The following is a 5081-nucleotide window of genomic DNA, read 5'->3' as shown; positions in this document are numbered from 1 at the left end:
GTCTTGATGCTGATGAAGGTCTCAGGATTGGGGGTAGTTTAACTGAAGGATTGCAACTGAACAGTTGTGGTCCAGAAAATTGGGCTGCTCCCAGGTCAGGCTGCCCCCTGAGGAACTTGCAAAGCCTGCCTAAGGGATCAAGGAATTTGCAAAGTCTATCCTTGAATGCAGCCATGGCCTTCAGTTTAATCTGCAAAAACATCTAGCTGCAAAAACATCTCTGTCTCCTTAGCAACCACAAGTTACATTCTTCTGATAAAGTCCCACTTACTGCTTGCATCTATAACACCAGATGTTTTTTGCATTCTTTTCCCTGCCCCCAGCACTTTCCTTTGATATGTGTATATAATAAACATGCTGAATCTAGGTCTGAGTCATAGTATCCCCATCAGAGTGCTGTGTTCCACCTGGTCCCAACTTTATTATTTTCATTTTGTGTCTTGTGTCTTCCTTTTTGTCTAATCTCCCATTGCCCCTACTTGTGTTTCATCTCTCCGCATGGGTCATGAAGAATAGCCGTTGTTGGACGCAACATCTTTTACTGTAGATTTTTGTTTTTATATTTTTGTTTTGGAAAACTAAAATTACTATAGTTGAATCTACTATTGATACTGATAGATTGGCTTGTTGAAGTTCCTTATCTCACAATTAGTATCATACTTCACTATTCTAAGGAAATTTTCATCATCAACAATTCAAAGTTTAAGTTGTATTAATAAAAAACTTGGATGATAGTTTAAAAAGTACATTTACCTAATTTTTATAACAGACTTCTTACTAAAAGTGATTGTCCCCGCCACTTCAATAGAATCTAATAATTTCACATATAGTTTCTTACGTGATGATGTTACATTTTATTAGCATTTGTTGACATGGTATTTTCACTTTCCCAAAATTTGATCATTAAGAATATAATCTTTTACTTTTTCATTATAATTGTATATGGGAAACTGATCTTCTATAACACCTAGGACTAAAGGTCAAATTCAGTTGGATCCTTTCTATAAGTATTTCTCCAATTAATTATGGTACTTAAAGTCATTCTAATAAATTAGTCATCCTTTTAAATTTTTAATTAATTTATTTATAATATTCAGAATATCATATGTAATTTTATTATCTTCTTAGCCAGTAGAACCTGATAGCTGCATAGCAAACATATTCCCACTCACTAATATCCCCCAGCATTTCTTTCTTAGGGAGTGCAGTGGCTCTGTAGGATAAGCATGGGACTGTGACACTTCCTGATGAAGATCAAAGACCACAGTCTTCAGTACGGGTTGCACCTCAATCTAAGGAAAATAAAAATCCTCACAACTGGACCAAAAAATAACATCATGATAAATGGAGAAAAGATTGAAGTTATCAAAGACCATGTTGCTTGGATCAAGCATCAATACTCTTGAAAGTAGCAGTCAAGAAATCAAATGACATATTGCATTAGGAAGATTTGCTGCACCAGACCTCTTTAAAGTGTTGAAGAGCAAAGATGTCAGTTTGAGGAATAAGGTACACTCAAGCCACGGTGTTTTCAATAACCTCATATGCATGTGAAAGTTGGACAATGAATAAAGAAGACCATAAAAGAATTGATGCATTTGAATTATATATGGTGTTGGAGGAGAATATTAAAAGTACTATGGGCTGCCAAAAGAACAAACAAATCTGTGCTGAAAGAAGTCCAACCAGAATTCTCCTAAGAAGCCAGAATGGCCAGACTTCATCTTTCATATATCACACATATTATCAGGAGGGACCAGTTCCTGGAGAAGGATATTATGCTTGGTAATGTGAAGGGTCAGCACAAAAGGAAGGCACCCAACAACATGGATTGGCACAGGGGCAGCAGCAATGAGCTCAAATGTAGCAAAGATTGTGAGTTTGGTGCAGGACTGGGCAATGTTTAGTTCTGTTGTGTATAAGGTCACTATGCATAACTTGACAGCAGCTAAAAGCAACAACAAGGTTGGGGTCTCATGAGGGAAATAGCTACTAGGTTCTTGTAACTTGATGAAAGTAGGCAATTCCTCTGGTAGCGTAGTGGTTATGAAGCAGGCTGCTAACTTCAAAGTCAGCAGTTGGAAACAACCAGCTGTTCCGCGGACGAAAGATGAGGCTTTCTGCATCCGTGAAAAATTGCAGCCTTGGAAACCCTGTGCAGGGTCATTATGATTCAGAAATGACTCCACGGTACTTAACAACAACAACATAATCAGTCTGTGGAGTCCTGGTGTGGTGCTGTGGGTTAATGCACCAGACTGCAGAGCTGTTTGAACTACAAGGTCGGTGGTTCAAGCTCACCAGCTGCTCCTCGAAAACCCTATACAGGGTCACTATGGGTTGGAATCAACTCGATGGCACTTAACAACAACATCAGCCTTTGGGGCTGTGGGTTAATGCACTAGACTGCAATGTCGGATTGAACTGCAAGGTCAGTGGTCCAAGCTCACCAGCTGCTCATCAGAAACCCTGTACAGGGTTGCTATGGGTCAGAACCAACTCAATGGCTCTTAATAATAACAACAACAACATCAGTCTGTAGGAGTCCTGGTATGGCACTATGGGTTAATGCGCTAAAACTACAAAGTTGGTTAGAACTTAAATCTAAAGAAGTTCAAGCTCACAAGTTGCTTCTTGGAAATCCTATACAGGGTTGCTCTGAGTCAGAATTGATTTGATGGCACTTAACAATAGTAACAGCATCTTCCGTCTGTAGAGAATGACAGGAGAATTTAGTCTAATGCATACTTGGTTATGCCTCCTTTGATTATCTGAACTAGGCAGGGTTGTTGTTGTTAAGTGCCTCCAAGTCAGTTCTGACTCATCGAAACTGTCTAGGGTTTCTGAGGAGCAGTTGGTGGGTTTGAACCACCAACCTCGTGGTATGCATCTCACAATAACTCTGCTTTGGAGACCAAACAAATGACCACTAATAAATATATTTTTTAAGTACAAATTTTCAGTACCAACTTATTTCCATTAGAGTCTGTTTCTCTAAGCATACTGTAACCTCAAAAGAGCACAATGCTCAAAGCACAACTTTGTCAGTAGTCCCTCTGGATCACAGCTTACATTAAAATGGCTTCCATCCAGTCATCAATTTCTTTATAATACTTAAAGTTCAAAAGAAGCAGAGCAGAAACACCAACAACACAAGGCCAATGGTCCAAATAAGCCACAAAACCGAAGTCTGAAACACCTTGTAACAAGAACAACAAACACAAAGAGGCTTTGTCTATACTTACTCCACGGCACATAACCACCACCACCACCATAGCCTATAAACCTTATGTTGTCCTTAGGCTGTATGAGAACATGAACATAGAAACATTTACCTAAAACCATAGTTTGAACTTCAGTCTTTTCTAATTATGTTTATTAGAATTTTAAATTTACCAATCAAAATTTTAATCTGAGAGTTATAAATCAAAACCCATTACTTAGACATATTAGACGAAAAATGATTTCTTAGACCAATACAAATAGAACCTGAGATACTCACAATATTTCCATATAAAAACCTAGTGGTTTTCTCTGCTTTTGATGAATTTTGCATTGAACCCCATCACCTTAAAAAATGCTGTAAATCTTGCTTTAGTCTGGTAGATTCTGAATTCAAAATATCAGTACTTTCTGCAAGTCCAATATAGTCCATTTTTCTGCTGGAAAGTTTTGTTGATCATTTTATGTCATCAGCAGGACATGTCATAAGACCAAAAAAAAAAAAAGAAGAAGCTTAGACACAGCAAGTTTTCAGAACGAAGTAACACCAAAAAAATTGTATCTGTCTTAAAACTCAAGTGTATAAAATACCATAGAACATAAACACATGGGTGCAAAGGTTGTTTTTCCCTTTTTCATGTTTACATTAATTCTTTGGAACTATTAGTCTAATTTATATAGTAGTTATACCACATTATACTTTTTCTATAGAATTTTTAATTGAAAAACTTTCAATTGGGAGGCAGCTGGGATGCTCGCCCCATTCTTTCGCTAGCACTTACCCATACACTTGTTCACACTCTTCATTTAAATCTACCTCAAAACAGAACATTCCTGGGCACCGACATCTCAGAAATCCATTCACAGAGATGGCTAGACTGCTCAAACATCAGTCTCACAGAGGACAAATTGTAGTTGTTTCTACCTCAGCAAGAGGAGCCAAAATAAAACCAGAAGTAAATGATAACAAGAGATCTCTAAGGTCTGGGTAGGTTTTTAAATGAAAATCTTGAGGATCAGAAAAACCTCAACGAGGATTGAAAATCAGAAAATCCTTACAGTAGAAAAGAAATTTCCATTGCAATTTCTTGGTACCAACTGGACTCTTGTCTGCAGACAGCCCCACTCACTTTTACCCATTCTTGGATTTTCCTCACTCATTCTTGGGCTATCATCATGGGACTTATCTATATGTTCAAAAGAGAACCTGATGCCCCACTGGCCATCACAAGGACCATTAAAGGATCATATGATAAAAACTGCCAATGTTTAAGGGTGCATCCAGAGGCAGAATCAGCCTTGGATATGCTACCATGGCTTCCCATTTTCTTGTGGTGGTGTCAAGTGCTGTCAAGTCATAACAACCCTGTATAGGGTTTCCAAGGAGTGGCTGATAAGTATGAAGTGCCAAACTTGAGATTCAAACCAACCTTGTAGTCCAGTGCATTATCCCACAGTGCCACACCAGGACTCCCATTTTTGTTGCTGTTGTTGTTAGGTGTCACCGAGTTGGTACCGACCAATAGCAACCTTATGCACAGCAGAAGGAAACACTGCCAGATCCTGAGTGAACCTCACCACTGTTGCCACGCTTGAGTCCATCCATGCTGCCACTTTGCCAATCCATCTCACTGGGGGTCTTCCTCTTTTTCTCTGACCCTCCACCTTACCAAACATGATATCATTCTCCAGTGTCTGGTCCCTCCTGACAATATGTGTGATGTATGAGCAACAAGGTTTGGCCATCTTGGACTTCAAGGAGCACTCTGGCTGCACCTCTTCCATCACAGATTTATTGGTTGTTTTGGCAGCCCATGGTACTTTCAATATTCTCCTCCAACACCATAACTCAAAAGCAT

Source organism: Chrysochloris asiatica, unplaced genomic scaffold, assembly GCF_000296735.1.
Source record: "Chrysochloris asiatica unplaced genomic scaffold, ChrAsi1.0 scaffold00140, whole genome shotgun sequence".
NCBI classification, from domain to species: domain Eukaryota; kingdom Metazoa; phylum Chordata; class Mammalia; order Afrosoricida; family Chrysochloridae; genus Chrysochloris; species Chrysochloris asiatica.
The sequence above is the reverse complement of the archived record's forward strand: the minus strand, read 5'-3'. Positions refer to the sequence as shown.